Source organism: Nyctereutes procyonoides, unplaced genomic scaffold (genome assembly GCF_905146905.1).
Source record: "Nyctereutes procyonoides isolate TBG_1078 unplaced genomic scaffold, NYPRO_anot_genome, whole genome shotgun sequence".
Classification (NCBI taxonomy): Eukaryota; Metazoa; Chordata; class Mammalia; order Carnivora; family Canidae; genus Nyctereutes; species Nyctereutes procyonoides.
In genome coordinates this window covers 19,543,879-19,557,155 of record NW_026575128.1, presented here as the reverse complement: position 1 = coordinate 19,557,155, position 13,277 = coordinate 19,543,879, and the positions used below count along the sequence as shown (strand labels likewise).

General features: G+C 43.0%; 1 protein-coding gene across 1 annotated transcript in view; it reads left to right on the top strand.

The window, feature by feature from the left end:
* The first annotated feature begins 3,240 nt into the window (after positions 1–3,240).
* The window catches only part of OSBPL8 (oxysterol binding protein like 8), a 146,892-nt gene continuing 136,855 nt past the window's right edge, over positions 3,241–13,277 (top strand). The window contains exon 1 of the mRNA XM_055341899.1: positions 3,241–3,514. The gene's annotated coding sequence lies outside the window, so the exon portion shown is untranslated. The remainder of the gene's footprint in view (positions 3,515–13,277) is intronic.

The window sequence follows — 13,277 nt, the reverse complement described above, 5'->3', positions numbered from 1 at the left end:
GAAAAATGTTATTCTTTTTTTTAAAAAGATTTTATTTATTTATTCATCAGGGACACACAGAGAGAGGCAGACACAGGCAGAGGGAGAAGCAGGCTCCCCACAGGCATCACAACCTGAGCCAAAGGCAGACTCTCAACCACTGAACCATCCAGGTGCCCCCAAAGATGTTATTCTTTTATTCTTTTATTTATTTATATTTATTTATTTATTAAGATGTTATTCTTAAAATCATTTAAGAATAGCAAACTTGTAGGGTATCTTAACATAGCAGATGGGAGTTACAGGATATTTCTCAATTATAGTGCAGGATCACATATTACAGTTTCTGTTTATGTTGTGATTATATCACAAATGCTAGATTGAATGATCATTTCCTGGAATCATAGAATATTAGATTTGAAAAGATCTGAAAAATATGTATATCTGAATTTTATTGTATTGACACATTTTTTTTTTTTTAGTTGCAATCATGGTAGGTATGTGAAGTATGTCAAAATCACCATTCATGGCAAGCAGCTATTATTAGCAAAAGTTAAAACGATGATTACAAAAGATATACTCATATTTGTTGTCCCATATCTTCACTTTCATGAACTTGCATTCTGATTTTTTTTTCTTTTTTTGAGGGTGGTTCATAGAAGTTACAGCTAGTCTGACAAGAATTTGCATAACCCTGAGTACACAATGGCTATTTGTTTCAAATGTATCATCCCCTGGGGAAAAAAAAGAAAAAAAAAAACAGTTGAATAACATTGGTTCAAACAGTATATAGTTCAACTCTCTACTTTTCTCAGAACTTGTAATGAAAAGAATAATTTATCCAGTCAAACGTCTAATTAGCAAAATCTATAACCTCGACTACCTTGCTTCCAGAACAAGGACAATGAAAGACCATTTATTTTCTCAACAGCCACATTAAGAAATTTGGGCTGAGGCAGGAAAGGATTGTCAAGGAATTTGCCTTCTTTTTCTAATCTTTAGTTTTAGTTCCCAAAGGAAAGGTAAAGCACCAGAGAAACAGAGTGCAGAGCATACATTTTGCATGTTATTTGTGCTTTTAGAACATTCTTTTTCAAATCTATTTGATTGAATATTTGATTGCAACTCACAATAAGAAACAGTTTAAATGACAATGTAGGACACACTCTTACCCTTCCCCGCAAAGGAAACAAAAATTTCACAAAGCAAGTTCTTGTCCACACTAGATGTGACCTCTGACCTTTATCTTCTATGCCATTCTAGCCTATTTCATTAAAAAATGAAATTGATTTTTGAGTCAGCTTAAAAAATACTGTTCTAGAAAGTAGGAGACAGGTTTCAATCTGTTGAAAAACTCCAAAGTTACTGGCTTTGCTCAACTAGTGTCACTCACAGAAGAATAGAGTCTCGTATTTATCTGAACTACGGGTACAGTATCTCATACTTCAGAATCTGTCGAATCTTTTCCTCCCTGGAACACCTGCTCATTACCATATCGCTCAGATTCCAAGACTCCTTGTTTTTCACATTGTAACATCTCTGAATTCAAGATATATCCTAAAAAAAAAAATCAGTGGGTGGCATAGCTTGATTGGCAGTGTTTTTCTGTCTAGAGTAACATGAAATAATGAGCCTCAAAGTCCATGATGTCTGAGTGTGTCCATGAAATATATTAATAATACTGATCATATAGGTCAAACTCTACTGCTTATTCATTTCAAAGTATCCAGCTGATCAGAATAGCTTTTTTCTTTTTTTTTTGATGTCATGTTAAGTAAACATAATGAGTGCATAAGATTTGCTTAAGCAAAAACCCTAAGTCCTGGGCCGGAAGGAAAAATAACTTACAAACCAGGAAAGCTTTCTCATGTGCTTTGTTGGCAGGGTTTATGATCTTTCTGCTTTTCTACCTCCCTCATTTCTGCATTGTTGCTTTTCCTCTGGTGACCAGCACATACTTTTCTTCTCATCACCAGGGGTGGTTGGGGGGGGGGGGAGAGTTCCTTGGACCATGGTTAAAAAGGAAGGCAGAAGCTATGTCCAAAAGTTAAGGTACTTAGGGGAAAAAAAAAAAGAAAAAGGAAAAAGCACTAATCTTTATTTTAAAAATGGAACAGATTGCCAAAATCCTGTGTATCTGTTTAAACTGCCACCAACCTAACACGTTGTAAAACTTAATGACTGTAGAACTGGCATGAAGGATGCTGAAGGCGACTAGGAACAAAAATAAGTTTGCTAGGCTATTTTCATCCCAGCGTGATTGAAACGCAGCATCGCTTCCTCAAAACTAAAAACCTCTAATGAGGAAAACAGTAAATTAAATGCCACAATTAACGTGCTACTAGAAATTGGAACAATTAGTTACTGCTTTTTAAGCCAGACACCATGATGCCTTCTTTTTGACACGCGGGTGACATGTGCATGCCTCCGTGTCTCCGAGCCTCCGAGTCTCTAGGCCTCTGAGTCTCTGTGCCTCCGGGTCCCTAGGCCTCTGGGTCTCCCAGCCTCCGGGTCTCCTGGCCTCTGGGTCTCTGTGCCTCCAGGTCTGTAGGTCTCTAAGGCCTCTCTGGGTTTCCTGGCCTCTGTGCCTCCCAGCCCCTGGGTCTCCGGGCCTCCCGGACTCCGGGTCTCTGTGCCTCCGGGTCTCTAGGCCTCGGGGTCTCTGGGTCTCCCGGCCTCCGGGTCTCTAAGCCTCTGGGTCTCCTGGCCTCCGTGCCTCCCGGCCCCTAGGTCTCCCGGCCTCTGTGCCTCCGGGTCTCTAGGCCTCTGGGTCTCCCAGCCTCGGGGTCTCTAGGTCTCTGGGCCTCCATGCCTGCGGGTCTCTAAGCCCCTGGGTCTCCAGGCCTCTAGGCCTCTGGGGCCTCCGCGCCTCCGGGCCTCCCGGCCTCCCGGCGCGGTCGTGGGGTCCCGAGTCCTGCCCAGGCGCCGCGCGGTGCAGTCTCCTCGGATTAGGCGGGGCCCTGTGAGGCGGGTCCGGGAGGCCTCCCCCCGCAGGTCGCAGGCAATCCCGCGGCGCCGACAGCTGCTCCCGCGCCGCCGCCGCCGCCGCCGCCACCCGGCCCGCAGGGGGGCGCCCCCCCGCCGCCGCCGCCTCCGCGCGCGGGCACGTGACGGGAAGGGGGGCTGGGCTGGAGCCCGCGAGCGGGGGCGTGGCCTACGGGGGCGTGGCATGCGGGGGGGGGCGTGGCCAGCGGGGGGCGGGCGCTCGGACGGGAAGGCTCGCGGCAGCCCAGGCGCCCGGAGCGGCGGCGACGCGGCGGATGACAGCATTAGGGCGCGACGCGCTCGGGGCCGGGCGGCGGCGGGAGCGGTCGTGCGAACGCCTGCAGCGGTAGTTGTGTCCGCGGCTGTGGCCGCAGCCGGGGTCTGCGGACAGGGGCAGCGCGGGCCCGGGCTTCCCGGCCCCTCGCGGCAGAGCCGGCAGCGCCGCGCCCCAGCCGCCGCCCGCCCCAGCCGCCGGAGGGAGTTGGGGTCCGCCGGGCGCGGGCAGGGCCCCGGCCCCCCACCTCCGCGCCTCCCCGGGGGCTCCGCTCCGGTGAGTGTGTGTGTGTCGTCCGCCCCGCGCCCGGCGGACGGGGGCTCCCGGGGCTCTCGGGGACGCCGGGCTGTCGTGCAGCCATCCTTGCGGGGCCGCGGGGCTCGGGGCCGGGCGGAGAGCCGGGCCCCGGGCGCCGCGGTAGGCGGAGGCGGCGGGCGGGAGAGCGCTGGCCTCCTCTCCCCTCCGCTCCCCTCTCCTCCCGTTGCTTCCCTCCCCTCCCCTCCCCTTCTCTCCCCTCCCCTCCTCTCCGCTCCCCTCCTCTTCTCTCTTCTCCCCTCCCTCCTCTCCTCTCCCCGCGTCTCCCCTCCCTCCTCTCCTCTCCCCGCGTCTCCCCTCCTCCCCTCCCCTCCTCTTCCCTCCCCTCCTCTATGCTCCTCTCCGCTCCCCTCTTCTCCGCTCCCCTCCTCTTCTCTCCCCTCCACTCCCTCCCCTCCTCTCCCTTCCCCTCCCTCCCCTCCTCTCCCTTCCCCTCCCCTCCTCTCCCTTCCCCTCCCCTCCTCTCCCTTCCCCTCCCCCCTCCTCTCCCTTCCCCTCCCCTGCCCTCCTCTCCTTTCCTTGTCGGAAATGACAGAGGACCTGCGCTCCTCCTTAAACAGATGGGGAGACTTAGCCACCTGATGATGGTGTTGAGCATATTTGCATTGGATTTAATGAAGTTTTTTGCCTTTCTAGTGCTGCAGACCCGAGTGACTTCTCCTTACTACGACTATACCCTTTGTAGGGTAGGATTGTTCGTTTTGTTTTTTTTTTTTTAAACTTTCCCCGAAACTTAGCCTCCAATTAGTGCCAGCCTTACGTCTTTGCAGATAATCTTTTTAAAGTTGTTGTTATAAAAAAAAAAAAGTTGTTGTCATCGTTGTAACTTAGCCTCAAATTAGTGCCAACTTTATTTAGGTCTTTGCAGATAATCGTTTAAAAGTTGTTGTTTGTTGGTTTTTGTTTCTGTTTGTTTGTTTGCCTCCTTTAGAACTCCAAGGAAAGCAAGGGTGGTAAAGGGACTCGGGTGAATTGCCCGTTAGATCTTCCCCATTCCATCAGGTGTCCTTTGAAGTTGTCCTGCGGCGGGACTGTGGTTCAGTTTTTAATGCTTTGCTGGAGCTAGAACCCGTCTTGCGGTGAAAACGAGATCATGCTAGTTTTATAAAAGCGGGTTGGGGGGAAAGGAGAATAAGGATATGCAGTTTGTCCTTTATAGGAATATAGCTGGTTTCAAGTCTTTCTTGCCCTCCATCCCCCCGCCCCCCCTTTTTTTATAGCAGCGGTGTGTGGAACGACTACAGTGTACCTGCTCAAAGTGCCGGGAGAGGGAACAGATGAAACACAAGAACTACCTTTTAGGTCTTTAATTAAGGAGATTAGGTTGTTGCGGTCGAATTCCATGTGAGCCATTTGAGCCACAGCGCGTTGTACACAGCTGCTTAGAGATGGTTGTTTAATTAAAAATGGTCATGGTTTATTTCTCTCTTGTTGCATATTAATAAAGTATCCGATCTGGAAAGCGCGCTGCTGTCTCTTTTCAGTTAGAGTATCCTTACATGTTAGAGGCAGTCAAATATGTTTCTTACAGCAGCACATGTATGGCACTGGGGAATTTGGCAAGATCTCGTTTCTTTGTTCATTTTTAAACTGAAAGCCCCTATACTGTGGGGATAAATACACAATTCTGTGTGATGAAGTTATGTTTTAGTTTTTTTATTTATTTTTTACTTTTTTATGTTTTAGTTTTGATTTAAGAAAAAAAAACATACGATGACGGATGACGATTTCACCAAATCTGCATTACAAAAGGATCTATCTTGTTAAAAGACAAATTGCAGAATTTCTTTAGCCGCTGCTCTAAGTACATTTAAGCGTGTTTTGACTTATAAATAATCCTTCAAGAGCAGATTACTTGGAGCATGAGTGACAAAATAAGGGATTGATACTTAGATGTAGTTTTCTGATTTTGTGGAAAATTCTTTCCCTAATAGCAATACCTGAAGTGTTATATTTGGATATAATATATAAAGATGAACACATTTATGGCAATGATCTTGGAACAGCAGGGGATTCAAAAGTAGAAGGCTTATTCTTATTCTTATGAATATGGCATACGTGTAATCCATAAATACAATTTGAAGTCTCTGAATACGTGTTAATGGACGTGGCTGGACAGGTTGATGGATATGCTTAACTGGACCAATCGTGTCTAAAGTATTTTCTTGTGGATGGGACTCAGGAAGGGATATTTGGACTAGGGTGTAGATGTAGATTTCACATTAGTATGTGAAATTGAAAGACTTTAGATTGGTCCTTTTCTTTCTTTTTAAGATTTTATTTATTTGACAGAGTATTAGCAGGGGGAGCAGCAGGCAGAGGGAAAAGGAGAAACAGACTCCCTGCCAAGCAGAGAGCCTAATGCCTCAATGTGGGGCTCAGTCCCAGGACCTTGGGATCATGACCTGAGCCCAAGGCAGATACTCAACCAACTGAGCCACTTGGGCGCCCCAGATCTGTCTGTCCTACTTTGGTCTCTCACTTCATGAAGTTAAAGGTCTCACATGGGAGACATGATAGAAGGAATTTTTCCTCCCTGAAAAATGTTACCAGGTATGCAAAGGAGAAGGCTTTCTTCAGAGACCTTGTTGGGAAGGAATCCTTTATCGTAGAACATCATACTCTTATACCTTCATGTTATTTTTACCTTTTTAAGAGATGCAAATCATGTTAAATCTTCTATGATAGCAATGATCTTTTTTTGTTGTTGTTCACCACTGACCCATCAAACTTTTAATAGTTACTGAATGAAAAAATGTAGTTCCAGGTATATGACAGGAGGACAGAAGAGTGTGTGATAATGTAGTCCAGAATAGATACAAGGTGTGAGATAAGGAAGGATGTTGGATTGGTAGGGAGGGAGCAGTTCCTAATTGGGAAAATTTTTTAGGGGAAGTAATTGTTTTTTTTTAAGATTTTATTTATTTGAGGGAGGGAGAGAGAGAGTGTGCGAGCAATTGTGCGCGAGCAGGGATGGGGGTGGTGAGGAGGAAGAACCCAACTCTTTGCGGAGCAGGGAGCCCAATGGGGAGCTTGATCTCAGGACTTTGGGATCATGACCTGAGCCACCCAGGGGCCCCTAGGGGAAGTAATTCTTGAGTCAGGTTTTGCTGAAAGCTGTATATCTGAAGATGAGTGGTGCTTTAAGGGGATAGAGAGCATGAACGAAAGCATTTACATTGGACGGGGTAATCATGTGGGATTAATAAGCACAGTGAGGTTTTTTTGGTGACATTATGAATAATTTCTCTTCTCCCCTTACAACTCTTGCCTCTGCCAGCTGAAAAGATTGGTACCCTGAATAAGAACTAGTTGTGAAGTATTTGAGTTGTGGAAGTGGCGTGGTATAGTGCAATCAAGAACATCAAACTGGGGGGTCAGAAAGTTTGAATATGGTTTCTGATTAAATCTCATACAAGCAAGTGCCTTTAGGCAAATTGCTGGGCCTTAGTTTCCTCATTTGTAAAAGGAGGATAATCATCCCATATGGTTGTTGGGAGAATGAAGCTACATAATGTATGTGGAAGTGCCTATCTCAATATCTAACACATAGGAGAACTTTACATTAAATTGTTTAAAAAAGATCTTTGTCAGGGGCACCTAGGTGGCTCAGTCGGTTGAACATCTGACTCTTGATTTTGCTCAGGTCGTGATCTCAGGGTTGTTGGATTGAGCCCCACATTGGGCTCTTCGGGGTGTGGAGCCTGCTTGGATTCTCTCTCCCCCTCTTCCTCTGCCCCTCCCCACCTTGCTTGCTCTATGTGCACACACAGGTGAGCGCTCTCTCTCTCTCTCTCTCTCTCTCTCTCAAAAAAAATAGATTTTTGTCTTTAGATTATTAAAAAAATATTTTGGTGTATTATGAACTCTAATATCTACTTGACCTTTAAGTTGACCCTTTAAAATACCTTTAAATTTGTAAGTATCAAAATTTTAAATGCTTAATTTTCTTTCAAGCATAATGTTTTCTGATGCAAATGAAGCTTGTTTTGCTTTAATGTTAAAGACTACAAAAAAATACTAGATGCCTCAGATATTTAAAGCTTTAAGTAGGGGGCGTGTATGGCTGAAAGTCTGAGCCTTTAGGCCTTTCTTTTCTTTTCTTTTTTTTTTTTTTAGACCTTTCTTTTCTATAGAATTTGTTTTTGAAGAAATTGCCCATGCCTATCGTGCCATCTATTCATTGTTTTTGAAGAAACAGGATTTTCCTGCTATTAAGGAAAAAAAAATACCCAAAGTATCCACTATATGTTTTTAATAATTCGAGTGACTGTAAACCGTGGAGGATCCCTACATGCTGTGCTTTATTTAGAATTCAGTATTTTTTGAGCAGGCTGATAGACTTCTGCATCATTTCTTTATCTAAGGTTTTTGCTTCAGTGGCTGTTCTTTTATGAATCTCAATATTTCATCATACTTTGTGAAATCTTTGTAGTGTTTATAATCTGTGGAGCAGTCTGTCTTGTGTATAATATTTGGAAGAGAATTTTATTATTAAAAAACTAAAAAGAGTCCTGAGTCTTAAAAGATAAAGAAGCCAGTTATCTATCATCTTCCATGTTCACAAAAAGCTGAAAAAAAGAGGAAATGGTTTAGAGCTTGAAGACTGTTCAGATAAAAAGGCGAAACTTTTTGATTAGGGTTGTTAAAAACATGATAGATTCAGAAGGAGATTGGCATAGCTCCTGAAGGTGTCTTAGTAGGTGGTGTTAGTCATGATAATAATAGCTAATATGTGTTGATTACTATGTACCAGTTCCTATTTTAGAAGTATTTGCCATGTCATCATGTCATCATATTTTAGTCCTCACAATGAGCATCCCCTCCCCATCAGATTAATTTTTTAAAGATTTTATTTATTTAAAAGGAGGAGGGGAAGGAGAGGTAGAGGGAGAGGGAGAAGCAGCCTCCTTGCTAAGCTTGGAGCCCGACATGGGGCTCAATCCCAGGACCCTGGAATCATGACCTGGGCCAAAGGTGGACACTCAACCCACTGAGCCACCCAAGCACCCCTCTTTTTTCCTATTTTAAACCTCAGGCACTGAGAGATTAAGTGGTAGATAGTGGAGCCAGGATTTGGACTAAACCTAAGTCACAGGCACGCTAAGAAGCAGGTGTTGAGCCTACCAGAAGGATTTGAATTCGAAGTTTAACCTGAGCTTTGATTTAAGAGCCTGTCCTTTTAACTACCACATTATACTGCTTTGTGTAGTTTATTTGCATTTGCCCCTTGTTACAAGTCTTGATCTTCATGATCTTTCTGAGTCTGCTTCGACTGTATGATTTGATGAAAATATACTTTGTAATAAGATGCCTATAGCTGCAATTTTTTTTTGAATTTCACATGTATTTGACTGACAATCCTATTTTTTAAATCTTGAAAATATTTATAGTAAAGCAGAAAACTCTTTAGGCGTTCAATTGTCACTTTCTCACGAGGAAATTCCAGACTAAACTGGAAATATAAGAACATAATAGATACAGTATTTTAAGGTGACTTGTTAAAATTTTTAAAATCCATGCTTTCTAAGAGTAAGACAGAGTAGGTACAGAGTAGGGTGAGGGAATTCTGAAGATCAGCTCTGATTTACTTATATAATTTTGCCTGTTGTTTCGACTATAATAACATTTAAAATCAGCAATCCAGAAGTAAAGAAAAATAGTGCTGTGCATCATAGTGGGGAATTTCAATAGTTCCTAGACTATGTTTTTGCAAGATACAGATGTTTTTTTATAAAATGATCCCGAAAGTACTCTCTTACTACCTATTATTTTAGAAATCTAAAGAAGCAGAATAGCACAGGCTCTGAAGCTAGACTGTCGAAGTTCACAGCCTGCATAGCCACGTATTAGCTTATTGCCCAGTACCTGGTCTGGTGCTGACATCAGATGCCTGTAGGGGGAGAAGATGGTGTATTGAGGCAGAGTGGGGCCCAGAGATGCACCCTGTGAGATTCCTGTGGTTCTTATGTAGTATGAAAGAGATCTAGAGGATCTCACATAATCCTGGTGAAAGAAATAGATGTTAACAGAGTGGGAGCCCACAAGCTTGTTGTAAGGCTACTGTTGTGAAGGGAGAGACCAGGCTGTAATGGTTGGGGAGAGGGAGGGTGTGGCGGATTCAGCTCTGTGCCCGCCAAAATTTATGTTCCCTCTTGCTGTAGTATGATGAAGGCTGGCAAGTGGTTGCTCAGCCAGGAGTGCCTTTCTGTCATTCTCTCCTCTATCCTTGTCATCCCTGTATGCATCGAAGTGGGGCCATGTATGTGACCGATTTTCATGAGTGGACTGTGGATGGAAATGATATGTTGTCACTTCTGGGTAGAGGGGACAGAAAAGCAGGTGTTCTTTCTCCAGCTTCTTTTTACAGTCCAAGGAACCTAGGGCACTTACAGGATGGAAGGAACTAGCGACTTTAAATTCCCATGTAGAAGAGAGCTACGTACCAAAGAGGAGTACCCACAACAGGTTGCAACTTTAATGAGAAATTTTAATTGTGTAAAATTACTGTAAGCATGGGCTGCCTAGGAGAGGTAGTTGAGTGCCCCAGAAAATGCGTACCAACAGGGGATGAGGTGGGGCCTGAAGGCAGATGCTCAACCCCTGAGCCACCCAGACGTCCCTGAGAAAAAGGCGTTCCTTTAGAGGGGGTTTTCTCCAACTTGGCACTATTGACATTTTGGGCTGTATAATTCTTTGCTATAAGTGGCTGTACTGTGCATTGTGGAATGTACAGCAGCATCCTGGTCCTTTATCCATTAGATATCTGTAGTACTTTCTCTTAATTGTGCAACCGAAAATGTCTCCGGACATTGTTAAATGTCCTCTTGGGGGGCGGGGGTGGGGTGGGGAAGGATTGCCCTTGATAGAGAACTACTGCCTTAAAAATTGAGTTAACCTGAAAGAAATTATTTTAAGCTGGAGGACACTTATCTTTATTTAAAAAATGTTTTCTTCTCTTAGAAGATGGGTGGAGTTTATGGAGGAAGTTTGTTCGTGAATGTGCAACAAAGGAAGTTCTGTTGTTTTTGTGAAACACACTGCTTTCTATTGAACGTTGATCTATCCATCTATTTATCAATTTAGATGTTATTTGAATTTTCCATTCTTTTTCTTTCTTTCCTTTTTCTTCCAAACTTCTTGTTGCCTAAACACAGTACACCTTTTCCCCTGCCCCTATTCTTAACCTCGGCTGTCATGTCCACTAGTTCTCTCTAAATGATGAAAACCAATAATTGGTTTCAATATTATGACTATGTCAACATTAGTTATGCTGGGCTGGGTAGTATGCCCAGCTTGATGTCTGCAGATTCTCTTAAGCAGCCCTTGGGCCACCTGAAGAAACATGCCCTTAATAACATCGAGGTCTAGTGGATTTTATTTACTTAACTCAAAATCTAGCCATTGAATTAAAAAAAAGTCGGCATGACTTCCTGTTTTCTTGGTATTTCTACTTGCCCTTTTACTTGTATTCTATGCCTTTATCATAGTTCCCCTTCCCCCCAACTCTTAAGCATATTGCACTTTATGTTGTGTTCCTTATTTTTCTGGAGTCGCCTTTAGTTCTGTCTCAGTTTGGACTAGCTGCTTTTAAGTCTCCTTTGGGAACTCCGTTTGTTATTCCCTTGAATTAAATCCATTCTACTATAGATCTTTTTCTAAATTTATTTGATCTTTTCTTCTGGAGTTTTAAAATAACTACCTGAGAAAGGTATTTGAGAGGCAGACTTTCTGAATTACTGTCTGTACAAGTTGTCTTCATTCTGTTTGACTGATGGCTTGGCTGGGCACAGTTTTGTAGGTCTCAAGTAGTTTTCTTTTAGAACTCTGAAAGCATTGCTTGGTTGTCTTCTAGCCCATAGGGATGCTGATTAGAAGCCCTGTGGCATCTAATTCAGTTTTTTTGTGTTTGAAGATAATCTGTTTTTCATTCTGTCTGAATAAAGGTTTTTATTTTTTGTTTCGGTTATTTGTTCTAGGCAGTCAGTTGGTTTTATTGTCTAAGTGAGATTCTTCTAACTCCGGGAAATTCTCATCCATTCCGTCTTTGAGATCCTTCTCCGTTCACTTGGTCCATTTGTCCTTCAGTGGGCAGATATTTGGGCAGATGTTTTCTCTTTTGGATTGATCCTCTTTGTCTGATTTTACTTTTCATATTTTTTGATTCTCTTTGCTCTGTGTTCTGGGGATTTTCCCCCTCCACTTGTTTTGGTTGATTTGGGGGGGCAGGTAATCTATGAATTTTCTTGTTCTCTTTTTCTTTTCCTGTATCATTCATCTCTATTGTAATACTGTCTTTAGTGTTAGAATACGTAAAATAGATTTTTAAAAGATATTATCTTGTGTTTCCTCAATTACCTTTTTCCCACTCTGGTCACTTTCTGTGTTTGTTTTTGTAATTATTATTTTTCAGGCTTAGTTTTCCTTACATGCCTGGTGTTTTCTGTTTTCTGGTTGTCCATTCATGTTTTAGAAGTTTCTGATCTGGGTCTCCCCTCTCTCTCACCCTATTCCTTGGACTGTTGTCCCTACTAGTTTTTCCTTTTTTTTTTTTTTTAAGATTTTATTTTATTTATTCATGAGAGACACACACAGAGAGAGGCAGAGACACAGGCAGAGGGAGAAGCAGGCTCCATGCAGGAGTCCGATGTGGGACTCGATCTCAGGTTTCCAGGATCACTCCCGGGCTGAAGGCAGGCACTAAACCACTGAGCCACCCAGGGATCCTCCTAGTTTTTCCTTTGGATAGGAGTTGTACACAGCACTTAAGGGGCTAGCGTTAGGTAGTACAGGGCAGGGCCTATCTGTTAGCAAACATTGTTTTATCGTAAAAGGGAGAGGAGCTAGCTTCCAGCCTGTGGGCCCTCTAAATGCCAGAGGAAAAGAGTATTACTTTGCCCGCATCCCCATTTTAGTCTTCTAGTCATTCATTTTTCTTAGGGAAAAGCAGAGTATGTTTTTGCCTGGGGGCAAATGTCACTTGTTTGGTGCCGCTTGGAGATGGAGATAGGGGATGGGTAATGTAGTTCTTTATAAAGTCAAGTAGTATTTAGTTCTATTTTTGGCCCTACTGTTTTCACTCTTTGCTGTATCATTTAGTTTGCAGTCATGCCTCTTTGGGGTCCTGTCAGACATATGGATTCCCACCCTTTTTCATCACTTAGAGGGTATAATAAATATGTAGTTTTTTCTGCTTGTTATATCAAGCCATAAATGTGTGTGTGTGTGTGTGTGTGTGTGTATCGGTGTATATGTATATACATAGGCACACACACTCTGCCCCTGCCTCCAGCTTTAAATTTATTTGCTCTTACGGTTTTCTTTCATTTTGTGTGAATTGTTTTTATTTCAATGAGATAGTTGGAATAACTGTAAGGAAATTTTATATATAGTCTATCATTTTATGTTAGAGTCCTTTTTTAACTTCTAAGATATATAGAGCTATTTAAATATTTTTTTAATTCATTTTTTGAGCTGTTTTTAAAATGTAGGCTGATTCATAGGAATTAGGAACATAATACTGTTAAAATACAGTGATGTTCCTAAAGTATTGATTTATATAGGTGTTTGTATCTTTATGCCAGTTAATCCTGAAACTTGTACTGTTTTTGAATTCTTGTTTCCGTTTTAGTTTTTCTGATTCCTCTTCTGTTGTTATGTATCCCAATTTGCACATGTCATTATGATTCTCTTGCCATTTCTACTTTGCTACTTGGAAACTGAG